Source organism: Scyliorhinus torazame, chromosome 9, assembly GCF_047496885.1.
Source record: "Scyliorhinus torazame isolate Kashiwa2021f chromosome 9, sScyTor2.1, whole genome shotgun sequence".
Taxonomy (NCBI): domain Eukaryota; kingdom Metazoa; phylum Chordata; class Chondrichthyes; order Carcharhiniformes; family Scyliorhinidae; genus Scyliorhinus; species Scyliorhinus torazame.
The window spans coordinates 122,648,686-122,663,987 of NC_092715.1; positions in this window are offsets into that span (position 1 = coordinate 122,648,686).

Sequence of the window (15,302 nt, forward strand, 5' to 3'; positions counted from 1 at the left end):
GCCACTGAAGAAGCGGGGACGAGGCTTCCGGTGGTGGCCATGGAGGAGTAGGTCACGCATTCGGCAGCTCCCGTCTGGAACGGACACTTAGACCTTTTTCAGGAGTTTCCACGGACATTTTGGGGCAGATTGGTGAAGCGAACACTGCCAAAAGGATTCCCTCTCGAGACTTTTGGGCTCTTTTCAGGGCCCCCAAGGGCACTTTTTCAACGTTTCCCGGTGTGGGAAGGAGTTAATAATAGTTCCCCGTCAGTATATGGCTTTAACTAGGAGCGGGGTGACAAAAAAGGTGGTGGTGGACCAGAAGAAGGGAGGGAAGAAGGACAAAATGGCGGCGGGCGGAGACCAGGCAGCGTGGAGGCAGTGGGCGGAGGAGCAACAGGAGGGTATCCATCGCTGCCTCAGAGAGATTGAAAAGGACCTGCTAGAGCCGATGAAGGCTTCTATTGATAAGCTGCTGGAGACACAGACGGCCCAGGGGGTGGCGATCCGAGAGGCTCAACAAAAGATCTCTGTCAATGAGGACGAGATCTTAGTCCTGGTGGTAAAGGTGGAGGCGCACGAGGCGCTCCACAAGAAATGGCAGGAGCGGTTCGAGGAGATGGAGAATCGGTCGAGGCGGAAGAATCTGCGGATTCTGGGCCTCCCGGAGGGGCTGGAGGGGCCGGCCGTGGGGGCCTATGTGGTCACCATGTTAAACTCGCTGATGGGAGCGGGGTCCTTCCAGGGGCCCCAGGAGCTATAAGGGGCCCATAGAGTGTTGGCGAGGAGGCCCAAGGCTAACGAGCCTCCGCGGGCGGTGCTGGTGCGGTTCCATCGGTTCGTCGATCTGGAGTGTGTGCTCAGGTGGGCCAAGAAGGAGAGGAGCAGCAGGTGGGAGAACGTGGAGGTTCGGATATATCAGGACTGGAGTGCGGAGGTGGCGAAGAGGAGGGCCGGGTACAATCGAGCGAAGGCGGTGCTGCACAGGAAGGGGGTGAGGTTTGGCATGTTGCAGCCGGCGCGATTGTGGGTTACCTACAAGGACCGGCACCATTATTTTGAGTCTCCGGAGGAGGCGTGGGCCTTTGTTCAGGCCGAGAAGCTGGACACAGACTGAGGGTCTGGATGGGCGATTGGGGACTGCGGTGGATATGTTATGCCTATTTTTGGTTCGGGGGGGGGATGCCTTTGCATTGTTTTGGGTTTCTTTTTCTCTGTGTTTTTCTCTTTCGGGTTGGGGAGGGTGGATGGGGCAGGTTGGGCACTGCTTTGGTTGGTGGCGGGGCCTGGTAGGTGGAGAGCGCGGGATTTTTTTCCCGCGCCAAAGACTGGGGGGGACGGGACCTGGGCGGGGAAGCGAGGATTGTTTCCCGCACTTAGAACGGAGGGGGAGAGCCTGTGAATGGGGAGCGGGAGAGGAGGGTGTGCCACACAATGGGAGGAGTTGAAGGGGAGGCGGTAGTGGCCGGGGTCAGCAGGAGTCAGTTGACTTGCGGAAGAGCAATGGGGGGAGTAAACCAGCTAGGATGGGTCCTAGCCGGGGGGGAGGGGGGGGGGGGGGGCTGGGATCGAGTTGCTGCTGCTAAGATCAAGGAGGAGCTGGAGCGAGTGGGGTGGGTCAAGACGGGGGTATGCCGCTGTGGGGAACGGGCCGGGTGTGGGGTGCGGGCGCGTGGCTGGCCGAGGAGGGGTCATTGCTAGTCGGCGGGTGAGGGGGGCGGTAGCCCCCTAATCCAGCTGATAACCTGGAATGTAAGGGGACTGAATGGGCCGGTTAAGCGGGCCCGCGTGTTCACGCACCTGAAGGGGCTCAAGGCGGATGTGGTTATGCTCCAGGAGACACACCTGAAGGTGGCAGACCAGGTAAGACTGAGGAAAGGGTGGGTAGGTCAGGTGTTTCACTCGGGGCTAGATGCCAAAAATCGAGGGGTGGCGATCTTGGTGGGAAAGAAGGTGTTATTCGAGGCATCGAGCATTGTGGCAGATAATGGCGGTAGGTACATAATGGTAAGTGGTAAGTTGCAGGGAGAGAGGGTGGTACCTGTCAATGTGTATGCTCCGAACTGGGACGATGCGGGTTTTATGCGGCGTATGTTGGGTCGGATCCCAGACTTGGAAGTGGGGGGCCTGATAATGGGGGGAGACTTTAACACGGTGTTGGATCCTGCACTGGATCGCTCCAGGTCTAGGACGGGTAGGAAGCCGGCGGCGGCTAGAGTGTTGAGGGGATTTATGGACCAAATGGGAGGGGTGGACCCTTGGAGATTTGCAAGGCCGGGGGCTAGGGAATTTTCATTCTTCTCACATGTCCATAAGGCTTATTCTCGAATCGACTTTTTCATTTTGAGTAGGACGCTGATAGCGAGAGTAGAGGATACCGAGTATTCAGCAATAGCCATTTCGGACCACGCGCCGCATTGGGTGGACTTGGAGATGGGGGAGGAGAGGGACCAGCGCCCGCTGTGGCGCTTGGAGGTGGGGCTGTTGGCGGACGAGGAGGTGAGCGAGCGGGTCCGAGGAAGTATAGAGAGGTACTTGGAGACCAACGGCAATGGGGAGGTCCGAGTGGGGATGGTATGGGAGGCACTGAAGGCGGTGGTGAGGGGAGAGCTGATCTCCATCAGGGCCCACAAGGAGCGGAGGGAGCGGGGGGGGAGAGGGAGAGGCTGGTGGGGGAGATGGTGAGGGTAGACAGGAGGTATGCGGAAGAACCTGAGGAAGGATTGTTGAGGAAGAGGCGCAGCCTCCAGGCCGAATTCGACCTGGTGACCACCAGGAAGGCGGAGGTGCAGTGGAGGAAGGCCCAGGGGGCGGTCTACAAGTGTGGGGAAAAGGCAAGCCGGATGCTGGCGCATCAGCTTCGGAAGCAGGACACAGCTAGGGAGATCGGGGGAGTTAAGGACAGGGGAGGGAGCGTGGTGCGGAGTGGGGTTGGCATCAATGGGGTCTTCAGGGACTTTTACGAGGAATTGTACCGATCCGAGCCCCCACGGGAGGAGGGAGGGATGGGCCATTTCCTGGACCAATTGAGGTTTCCAAAGGTGGAAGAGGGACTGGTGGCGGGACTGGGGGCCCCGATTGGGCTGGAGGATACCCACGGTACCCCTGGCTGATCAAAGGGATAGGAAGCATGCAGGCGGGGAAGGCACCGGGGCCGGACGGTTTCCCGGTCGAGTTCTATAAAAAGTATATGGACCTGTTGGGCCCGCTGTTAGTTAGGACCTTTAATGAGGCAAGGGAGGGGGGGGGGGCTTTACCCCCGACGATGTCCCGGGCACTGATCTCCTTGATCCTGAAGCGGGACAAGGATCCCCTGCAATGTGGGTCTTACAGACCGATTTCCTTGCTAAATGTAGATGCCAAGGTGCTGGCGAAGGTCTTAGCCACGAGGATTGAGGATTGTGTGCCGCAGATCATCCATGAAGACCAGACGGGGTTTGTTAAGGGGAGACAGTTGAACGCGAATGTGCGGAGGCTTTTGAACGTTATCATGATGCCGGCGAGGGAGCGGGAGGCGGAGATAGTGGTGGCGATGGACGCTGAGAAAGCCTTCGATAGGGTAGAGTGGGGGTACCTGTGGGAGGTGCTGAAGAGGTTCGGGTTTGGGGAGGGGTTTGTCAGGTGGGTTAGGCTGTTGTACGAGGTCCCGATGGCGAGTTGGCCACAAATAGGAGGAGGTCCGAGTACTTTCGGTTGCACCGAGGGACGAGACAGGGATGTCCCCTGCCCCCCCTGCTCTTTGCACTGGCGATTGAACCCCTGGCTATGGCACTGAGAGAGTCGAGGAACTGGAGGGGGTTGGTGCGGGGTGGGGAGGAGCATAGGGTGTCGCTTTATGCGGACGACCTGCTGCTGTATGTGGCGGACCCGGTGGGAGGAATGCAGGAGGTAATGAGGATGCTTAGGGAATTCGGGGACTTTTCGGGGTACAAGCTCAATATGGGGAAGAGCGGGCTTTTCGTAGTTCAGCTAGGGGACCAGGAGAGGGGGATTGGCGAGCTCCCACTAAAAAGGGCGGAGAGGAGTTTCAGATATTTGGGGGTCCAGGTGGCCAGGAGCTGGGGGGCCCTGCATAGGCTTAACTTTACAAGGCTGGTGGAGAAAATGGAGGAGGTGTACAAGAGGTGGGACGCGTTGCCGCTGTCCCTGGCGGGTAGGGTGCAGTCAATCAAAATGACGGTGCTCCCAAGGTTTTTGTTCCTGTTCCTGTGCCTCCCCGTGTTTATCCCGAAGGCTTTTTTCAGGCGGGTTAACAGGAGTATAATGGGGTTTGTGTGGGCGCGAGGGACTCCGACGGTGAGAAGGGTGTTCTGGAGCGGAGTAGAGATGGGGGGGGGGCTGGCGCTGCCCAACCTCTGTGGGTACTACTGGGCCGCCAATGCGACAATGGTGCGAAAGGTGATGGAGGGGGAGGGGGCTGCATGGAATAGGCTGGAGACGGCGTCCTGTGTGGGTACGAGTCTGGGGGCGCTGGCAACGGCGCCGCTGCCGCTCCCTCCAAGGAGGTATACCACGAGCCCGGTGGTGGTGGCGGCCCTCAAAATTTCGGGGCAGTGGAGGCGGCATAGGGGGGACGTTAGGGCCTCGGCGTGGACCCCATTCCGGGGGAACCACCGGTTCACCCCAGGAAGAACAGGTGGAGGGTTTTCGGGGTGGCACAGGGCAGGCATACGAAAGTTAGGGGACCTGTTTGTGGACGGGAAGTTCGTGAGCTTGGGTGAGCTGGAGGAGAAGTACGGGCTCCCCTCGGGGAACACCTTCAGGTACTTACAGGTAAGGGCGTTTGCCAGACGGCAGGTGGTGGAATTCCCACGGCTACTGCCACACACAGTACAGGACAGGGTGCTCTCGGGGGGGTGGATGGGATTGGGAAAGATCTCGGAAACTTACCAGGTGATTCAGGAGGAGGAGGAGGCCTCGGTGGTGGAGTTGAAAGGTAAGTGGGAGGAGGAGTTGGGAGAGGAGATCGAAGAGGGGACGTGGGCAGATGCCCTAGGGAGGGTAAACTCTTCCTCTTCATGTGCGAGGCTCAGCCTCATACAGTTTAAGGTGCTGCACAGGGCACACATGACCGGGACAAGGATGAGCAGGTTCTTTGGGGGTGAGGACAGGTATGTTAGGTGCTCAGGGAGCCCAGCAAATCACACCCATATGTTCTGGGCATGCCCAGCGCTGGAGGGATTTTGGAAGGGCGTAGCGAGGACGGTGTCGAGGGTGGTAGGATCCAGGGTCAAACCGGGCTGGGGGCTCGCAATATTTGGGGTGGCAGAGGAGCCGGGAGAGCAGGAGGCGAAAGAGGCCGATATTCTGGCCTTTGCGTCCTGGTAGCCCGGCGAAGGATTCTCCTTCAGTGGAAAGATACGAGGCCCCCAAGCGTGGAATCCTGGATCAGCGATATGGCAGGGTTCATTAAATTGGTGAGGGTGAAATTCGCCTTGAGAGGGTTGGTACAAGGGTTCTTTAGGCGGTGGCAACCGTTCTTAGACTTTCTGGCAGAACGCTAGACATTGGTCAATGGCAGCAGCAGCTCAGGGGGTGGGGGAGGGGGGGGTTACTTTATTTTTGTTTATGTTATTTACACTGGAAGGGTCTGAGGGGGTGTATACACCTGTTGTCTTAAGTCGGGGTGTTAATGTTAATTTATTATTTAGGTACGGGGGGAGGGGTTTGGGGGGGTTGCTTTTTTAGATTGTGTTTTGTACTTACCCCTGTTGGGTTCTTTTTTCTTTCTCATTTTGTTATTGATATTTTATGAAAACCTTTAATAAAAATTATTTTTAAAAAAAAAGGAATGAAGAGAGAGTAGACATAAAAAAGCTGGAGAGAGAGAAGAATTTATTTGTTATCAAAGCATTGTATTGTAGAATTTAATGAAATGAAATTAATGAAGCCTACTTATTGTCACAAGTAGGCTTCAAATGAAGTTACTGTGAAAAGCCCCTAGTCGCCACATTCCGGTGCCTGTTCAGGGAGGCTGTTACGGGAATTGAACCGTGCTGCTGGCCTGCCTTGGTCTGCTTTCAACGCCAGCGATTTAGCCCTGTGCTAAAATTAGTTATCTCTACAATTGTTTCTTTATTTTACTAGTTGAGTATTAGTAAAAGAACACACAACATTTATTTATATTACTCAATAAATTAGTTTATACTTACAAGAAGACTACTGCTCATTTCAACAACTCTGCTGGTTCAAAAGAGTAATATATGTATTACGTACGGTAATATAACAGGGTCAAGTGGGTTTGGAATTGACCGTGCACAGGCGCGTGGTGTCATAACAATCCCAGCCCAGAAATTAAGATTGAGCATCAGTTATAATTCAAGAACTATTAATTAATTAGTTTTATCACAGGATTGGTCTTTAAACTTATAAGGTTAGTACTCGGTCTGTTCTGAAAGGGGTTTTATGTTAAAAGTTAACATGAAGCCTTCTTACACAGCTTAAGCTAAAAATTCAGGTATAAAATGGTTACAAAAGGATGTGTTTAAATCAGATTAGAATAAAACTTCAAAACCATAGTTTATGCAAAATATAAAGTTGAGCTTTTGACATTAGATTAAAAGAACACATAAACAGCTCATTGTTCTCTTATCATGATTAGTTATGCACAAAGATCAAGACCAATTAAGCTAAATTAAATAACTTGTCAGTCAATCTGTGTGAAAAGATCCCATTAACATGAAGGAGGTGGATCTTGAACCTTCTCTAAGGGTTAAATAGCCCGTCTCCAGAGATACTTTTAGCTATCCATATTCTGACTGTAGATACTTATTCAAAAGATGGAAGAAGACACACACTTTCGTGGAACAGATCATCCACTGAAAGCCATACAGGTCGTATGGATGTGATAAGTATGCTTATGTTCTTATGGGTTATGAACTTGAAATTAGTTTAATGTGGAGAGAAGACAGATAATGATACTTATGAGAAGGTTTAATTGTATGGATCTATGATTCTTTCATATCGCATAGCTAATTCTGTATTATAATTCCATAATTATAACACTGTACTTAATTTATAATTTTCATTAAATAAAACCTCTTTGAATTCACTGAAGGGTCTCATCTTACCTTGTGTGGTTAAAGTCTTGTTTAAGTCCTGACGGGAAAAATGAATTACCGATGAATTGGATTGATTCCAATTGGAATCCATCCAAACAATCTTACACAGGGTAGATGCTGAGAGGTTCTTTTGTCTGGTCGGAGAGTCGAGAATACAGGGGCAGAGACTCAGGAGAGGGAGGCAAGAAGGCATGTTGTGAATCTTTGGAATGCTCCATCAGAGGGCTGTCAATGCTCCCTTAGTGAATATAAGCTGAAGCTGCCTGATTTGTGGCCGATAGAAAAATCAGATTATCAAGCTTGGGGGGCTATGTAGCCTAGTTTTACCCCTCTTACTTAAATTCTTATGTTTGATGTGCTGTGTTATGCAAAATAATTATTCAAGAGAACCTTGTTGGTGAGTAATGAAAATTGCCTTCTGACCTGTCCAGACGGAAGCGCGAAATGCAGTTGAATGAGTTCCGACGCCAGAATCGCAAAGGGCACTGATTTCACATCAAATCGCAATTCTCCGTTGCCTCGACAGTGGCATCAATGCGTCCCAGAACACATGCACAGTAAACACCGTTGGCATGTCATTAGCGGGCCCACTCCGGTATTGCCTGGGGCCTCTGCGATTCTCCACCTCCAATGGGCCAAATTCCCGACGACGAGGTTCACTTGTGCTTTCAAAAATCATGAAGCTGGGGCAGCATGGTGATGCAGTGGTTAGCACTGCTGCCTCATGGCGCCAAGCTCCCAGGTTCAATCCCGGCTCTGGATCACTGTCCGTGTGGCGTTTGCACATTCTCCCAGGGTTTGCGTGGGTTTCGCCCCCACAATCCAAAGATGTGCAGGGTGGGTAGATTGGCCACGCTAAATTGCCCCTTAATTGGAAAAAATGAATTGGGTACTCTAAATTTATTAAATTTAAAAAATCATGAAGCTGCCGTCTTGGCTGATGAGGGAAAGAGAGGAGGTAGGACATGGAGATGTGTGACGATGGGCTGGTGGGGTGGACACAGGCCGAGCTCGCTGGGGTTTGGGGGTCTGCTAGGGCCGGGGTGGGGGGGGGGGGGGGGGGTGACGGGGGAATGGGCCATGTGGCTGCGGCCTGCAAGGCAGACATCTTGCTGCGCACCCCACTGACCACCCACTTGGCCCCTGATTCTGTAGAGTGAAACCGGCTGTATAGCTTCCCACCAACCTCGCATACCAGCCCCCACCCTCCATCCTACCCCTCTACCATACCAACCCGTCCCGGCCGCTACTCGGCAGCTGGGCATCACACAACATACCAAAAGGGTAATTCCCACAGTTGCCCCTATGGGGGTGCCGGTCGGAGGCCTTGGAACATGTCATTGGCATAGGCAGAGCCAGCTGATGGTACCCCTGGCAGCAGGGTGGGAGCCAGGGCCAGGGGCACAGACAGGATCAGGGGTGCAGTGATGGGAGGGGACATGCGGGAGCAAGTTCTGCAATGTCAAACAGGGGCACCAAATAGCTTGGTGGACCTGGATGGGCACGGGGTATGCACTATGCTAACTTGTCGGCCTTTCATCCCCTGCAGACAATGGATATTGAAATACAACCAGCAATGGTGGCCTTCCGCCTAGTCGCCGCAGCCCTGGGGGATGCCCTGCAGCTGTATGAATTGGAGCTGCTCGTGGAGGAGGAAGCTGCAGCAGTGGAGTGGGCAGTGTCGAAGCCTGCCCAACAGGAAAAGGAGGCAGCCCCCCCCCCCCCGCCCCCCCAGGATTGAGAGCCGGCTGCCCAACAGGCCAAGGAGGAGAAGGTGCAAAGGAGGTGCCAGATGAGGCCTCATGTGTACTGGCAGCAACTGTCAATCAAGGACCTGCCGGACCGGGCATGCCGTCAAAGACTCCGACTGAGCATAAAAACATAAGAACTAGGAGCAGGAGGAGGCCATCTGACCCCTCGAGCCTACTCCGCCATTCAATGAGATCATGGCTGATCTTTTGTGGACTCAGCTCGGCCTGAACACCATAACCCTTAATCCCTTTATTCTTCAAAAAACTATCTATCTTTATCTTAAAAACATTCAATGAAGGAGCCTCAACTGCTTCACTGGGCAAGGAATTCCATAGATTCACAACCCTTTGGGTGAAGAAGTTCCTCCTAAGCTCAGTCCTAAATCTACTTCCCCTTATTTTGAGGCTATGCCCCCTAGTTCTGCTTTCACCCGCCAGTGGAAACCTACCCGCATCTATCCTATCTATTCCCTTCATAATTTTCTATGTTTCTATCAGATCCCTCCGCATCCTTCTAAATTCCAATGAGTACAGTCCCAGTCTACTCTCCTCATAATCCAACCCCCTCAACTCTGGGATTAACCAAGTGAATCTCCTCTGCACACCCACCAGCGCCAGTACGTCCTTTCTCAGGCAAGGAGACCAAAACTGAACACAATACTCCAGGTGTGGCCTCACCAACACCTTATACAGTTGCAGCATAACCTCCCTAGTCTTAAACTCCATCCCTCTAGCAATGAAGGACAAAACTCAGTTTGCCTTCTTAATCACCTGTTGCACCTGAGCAGGTAGACACTGCGACATATCTGCCAGATGATAGCGCACCTGGCACCACAGAGGACACCTGCTCCCGGTGGCTGTCAAGGTGACAGTCGCCCTGAACTTTTACATCACAGGATCCTTCCAGGCACTGAGTGGGGACCTGTCCGGGACCTCACAGAGCTCAGTGCACAGGTGCATCCATGTCATCATGGAGGCTCTATATGCCCGGTCGGCACAATACATCCATTTCAACCGCCGCGGGTCCAGGGGTGACCGACGGGATGCATGTTCACCTATGTGCACCTGCAGATGACAGGCCGCTCTACACAAACTGAAAGGGCTTGCACTCGATGAATGTGCAGCTCATGTGTGATCATCAGATGTGCATCATGCACCTCTGTGCCCGATACACGGGCAGTGCTCACGACACCTTATCCTGGCACACTCAACGATTCCTGATGTGTTAGAGATGTTCCACTGATTGGGGGGTTGGCTCCTGGGTAACAGGGGTCCTTCAGCATGACGCTGAGAGGGTTCCCCGCATTGTGGCGGCTTGCTGCGTCCTCCACAACATTGCACAGCAGAGGGGCTGGATGAGGAGGATGAACGCCAGTCCTCCACTAATGAGCAGGATGTGGGGGGAGGGCGAGGTTGGGTAGGGAATGGGGTCCAGGCAGGCATGGGAGGCTGCACGATGTGTGCTCCAGGGCCAACGTGCATTGGATGCTCTGATTGCCTCCAGGTTCACCGACTAGGGGGTACCTGGCCAGGGGCACAGACACCGCATCCCAAAGTCACCCCCTGCCCCTACCCACGTCACCCCCAACCCCACCTGCAGCCCCTCCGTGATGCACACCTTCTGCAGTAAGTGGGTGGGGGGCCCTGGGTTGGCAGTAACACTGGGTGTGGTCCATGGGATGGAGGATGATGACAACCCGCTCTGCGATTAGCTCTGGTGCTCTGCATCGCTCAGCAACGTCTGATTCCTGCCCACAGTAGCATTTCCACCATCCACCTGGGTGATCCCCGCATGCAACCTGGCCATTTCATCACACATATCCCTGGGGTGGAGGTGGTGGGGACGGCCGGGGCGTGGGGAAGTGTGGGGAGCCCAGCCCACCCACAACATACGCCGATGAGAGGGGAGATCTCATAGAGACTTATAAAATGCTAACAGGACTAGACAGGGTAGATGCAGGGAAGATGTTACCAATGATAGGTGTGTCCAGAATCAGGGGTCACAGCCTGAGGATTTAGGGTAAACCATTTCGGACAGAGGTAAGGAGACATTTCTTCACCCAAAGAGTGGTGAGCCTGTGGAATTCATTACCACAGGAAGTAGTTGACGCTAAAACTTTGAATATATTCAAGAGGCGGCTGGATATAGCACTTGGGGAGAATGGGATCAATGGCTATGGGGAGAAAGCAGGATTAGGCTATTGAGTTGGATGATCAGCCATGATCGTGATGAATGGCAGAGCAGGCTCGAAGCGCCAAAAGGCCTCCTCCTGCTCCTATCTTCTATATATCTATGTGTCTATATATTCCCCCACTCCCCTCCCCCGCATCTCCTCTCTGGCCCAGATTAGCCCACCCCTCATACCTATCTGATAGAGTGTCTAACTTTCTGGCCTTACAGGTCAGAACACAAAATCTAGGTGGAGCCTCAGATGGTACATCAGAAGTGGAGGCGGCCTTCTGCCAATCTCGCCCTATGATCTGGTTCCCCGTTGGCGGCCATCTACTGGGGTGACCGGGCATGGATGGGCCCAAGTGTCCCAGACGGCACGTTGCTGCCCTGCTCTGCCTGATGCCCACCAGATATGCCAGGGACAGGAGGTGGGGGGGGGGGGGGGTGTAGCCACCTGAGTTGGCCAATTCCCGAAGTCGCAAAAACTAGCAGGTGCACGTTTACTGTGTATTAGACTCTGCAAAAACCCAGACAGCATCGATACCAGCAACCATCGGCATAATAATGTAGCAGCCATCTCCATACTAATGAGCGATCCCCAGGAACAATCGAAACATTTGAGATAAACAAGGCCAAGCCAGACTCCTCGGCGCCAGCAGGAGCCAACACAAAAGAGGTTAACGGACACCTAAAGACCGCCCATCAATCAGGGAACAGCCCCAGTATTGGAGAAATCGAACCAAGCGATTGGAACGAAGTCCAATCACTTGAAAACAGGTACAGGCTCCGCCCCGAAAGGCAGGAAACCTCTGGGGACTATAAAGTAAAGCCCCCAAGTCCAAATCGTCCTTCTTGACAGGGTCACTCAGCAACGCAAAGCAACCCCTGAGAGTGACCTGTCCAGCTGCCTCCAAGAACGTAAGTCTTAAGTCAATGCTCGCTACGAGATAGGCGCTCCTAGCTACCAGTCCATACCAGCTTTGAATCCCGCAGTTTCAGAATCCGAACGAAACGCCATTTGTTCCCCTGACCTGGTGGTCCAGTCCGAAGCTAAGTTTAGGCCTGTTAGTTGTAGAAATAGCTTAGAAAGTAGAATTTGTGCATGAGTAGCGATTACTGTGTATAATAAATGTGCTTTGGGACTTCCGGGTCGCGGCGATGCGGAGCTAAGCCGCGCGAGTCGGCAGCTCCCGCAGAAACGGACTTTTGGGCCCGCTAACGGAGCCCCAACGGACCTGCAAAAAAAAAACCCGTGGGGAAGAACGGAGGAAGCCCCCTACAGCCCTGCATGGACCGGACCCGCAGTGAAACAGCGAGGAAAGCGGCCCTGGAGCAGCGGGAGAAGAAAGAAGAAAAAAACAAAATGGCGGCGCCCACGGACAGAGAGGAGATGAAAGAGTTCATCAAGTGCTGCTTCGAGGAGCTGCGTAAGGAGATGATGGCGCCTATACTGGCAGTGGTGGAAAAACTTGGAGCAACCCAGAAAGCCGAAGAGGTGAAGATTCAGGAGATCCAGGAAAAAGAGAGTGAGAACGGCGACGAGCTCGTGGGCCTGGCGGAGAGAGTGGAGCAGCACGAGGCGCTGCACAAGACGTGGGCGGGAAGACTTGAAGACCTGGAGAACAGATCAAGGAGGAACAACTTGAGGATCCTGGGTCTCCCAGAAGGAATGGAGGGGGCCGATGCCGCGGCATATGTGGGCACAATGATCGGGACGCTGATGGGTGTGGAGGCCCCCCCGAGATTGCTGGAGCTGGATGGGGCGCACCGAGTGCTAGCGAGGAAGCCCAATGCAAAAGAGCCGCCAAGGGCGATGGTGGTGAGACTTCACCGGTTTACGGACAGAGAGAGGGTCCTGAAATGGGCCAAGAAGGAACGGAGCAGCAAGTGGGACAACGCGGAGATCAGAATATACCCGGACTGGAGCGCGGAGGTCGCTAAGCGGAGAGCGGGTTTCAACCGGGCCAAAGCGGTGCTGCACCGGAAAGGGGTGAAATTTGGAATGCTGCAGCCAGCGCGACTGTGGGTTACACATAACAGCCAACACCACTACTTCGAAACGCCCGAAGAGGCATGGACCTTTATACTAACTGAGAAATTGGACTCTAATTGAGGGTTTGTGTGGGAGGGGATGTTTGAGGGGTGAAGTATGATGGTTGTTGTACATAGGGGGTCAACCACGCGCAGGAAAGGATATATGGGCTGGGGGAGAGGGACAAGGCCATGACAGGAGCAGCGCCATGGGGGGCGGGGCAGGCTTTGGGAAGCGCGGGGTTGTCTTTCCCGCGCGCGGCAAAAAAGAAAGGGCGGGAAGGGGAACAAAGGAATGTACATTGATTGGGAGATTCCCACACGGGGGGGTTAAAGGGATGGCGGGGGAAGCCGAGGTCAGCAGGTGTCAGCTGACTTACGGGAGGGATATGGGGGGAGTAAAAAAGCTAGACGGGGATCTAGCGGGGGGGGGGGGGAGGGGGGGAGAGGAGGGAGGGGGGGAGAGGAGGGAGGGGGGGAAGGGGGGGGGGAAAGGGTTGCTGCTGCACTGGCCGAAAGAGAACGGGACACAGAAGAGGTGGCTGGGACGGGGGTCCCCCAGTTGGGGGACGGGAGAGTGAGGGAGACGCGGACAAGGGACTGGCCCAGAAAAGGAGATGGCTAGTCGGCGGGGGGGGGTGAGAGTCCCTCCAATCCGGCTGATAACGTGGAACGTGAGGGGCCTGAATGGGCCGGTGAAGCGGGCTCGAGTGTTCGCGCACTTGAAGGGACTGAAGGCAGACGTGGTCATGCTCCAAGAGACACACCTGAAGGTGGCGGACCAGGTCAGGTTAAGAAAGGGATGGGTAGGACAGGTATTTCACTCGGGATTGGACGCAAAAAATAGAGGGGTGGCAATTCTGGTGGGAAAGCATGTGTCATTTGAGGCCAAGACTATCGTAGCGGATAATGGAGGGAGATATGTGATGGTGAGTGGTAGGTTGCAAGGGACGTGGGTGGTGTTGGTAAATGTATACGCCCCGAACTGGGATGATGCTGGGTTCATGAAGCGCATGTTGGGACGCATTCCGGACCTGGAGGTAGGAGGACTAATAATGGAAGGGGACTTCAATACGGTGCTGGACCCAGCACCGGACCGCTCCAGATCAAGGACGGGAAGGAGGCTGGCGGCGGCCAAGGTACTTAGGGGGTTTATGGATCAGATGGGGGGAGTGGACCCATGGAGGTTTGCAAGACCGCAGGCCAGGGAATTTTCTTTTTTCTCCCACGTGCATAAGGCTTACTCCCGGATAGATTTCTTTGTTCTGGGCAGGGCGCTCATCCCGAGAGTGGGGGGGACGGAGTATTCGGCCATAGCCATTTCGGACCATGTCCCGCACTGGGTGGAACTGGAGCTGGGAGAGGAGAGGGACCGACGCCCGCTGTGGCGGCTGGATGTGGGACTCCTGGCCGATGAGGTGGTGTGAGGGAAGGTGAGGGGGTATATTGAAAGGTACTTGGAGGCCAACAACAACGGGGAGGTGCGAGTGGGGGTGGTATGGGAGGTGTTGAAGGCGGTGATCAGGGGAGAGCTGATCTCCATCAGGGCTCATAGGGAGAAGATAGAGGGAATGGAAAGGGAGAGGCTAGTGGGGGAGATCTTGCGGGTGGACAGGAAATACGCAGAGGCCCTGGAGGAAAGATTACTTGGGGAAAGGCGACGGCTCCAGACGGAGTTTGACCTGCTGACCACGGGCAAGGCGGAGGCATAGTGGAGGAAGGCGCAAGGGGCGACTTACGAGTACGGGGAAAAGGCTAGTCAGATGCTGGCGCACCAGCTCCGTAAGAGGGCGGCAGCGAGGGAAATAGGGGGAATCAAAGATGGAAGGGGAGCACGGTTCAAAGTGCAACGAAAATAAATAAGGTATTTAAGGACTTCTATGAAGAGCTGTACAGATCCCAGCCCCCAGGGGGGGAAGGGGGGATGAGGCGATTCCTGGACCAGCTGGGGTTCCCAAGGGTGGAAGAGCAGGAGGCGGTTGGTTTGGGGGCACCAATTGGGCTGGAGGAGTTGAGTAACGGTTTGGGGAGCATGCAGGCGGGGAAGGCCCCGGGGCCGGACGGGTTCCCGGTGGAATTCTACAGAAAATATGTGGACCTGCTGGCCCCGCTACTAGTGAGGACCTCCAACGAGGCAAGAGAGGAGGGAACCCTGCCCCAGACAATGTCGGAGGCGACAATCTCCCTGATCCTAAAGCGAGACAAGGATCCACTGCAATGTGGATCGTACAGGCCGATTTCGCTCCTCAATGTGGATGCTAAGCTATTGGCGAAGGTACTGGCCACTAGGATTGAGGACTGTGT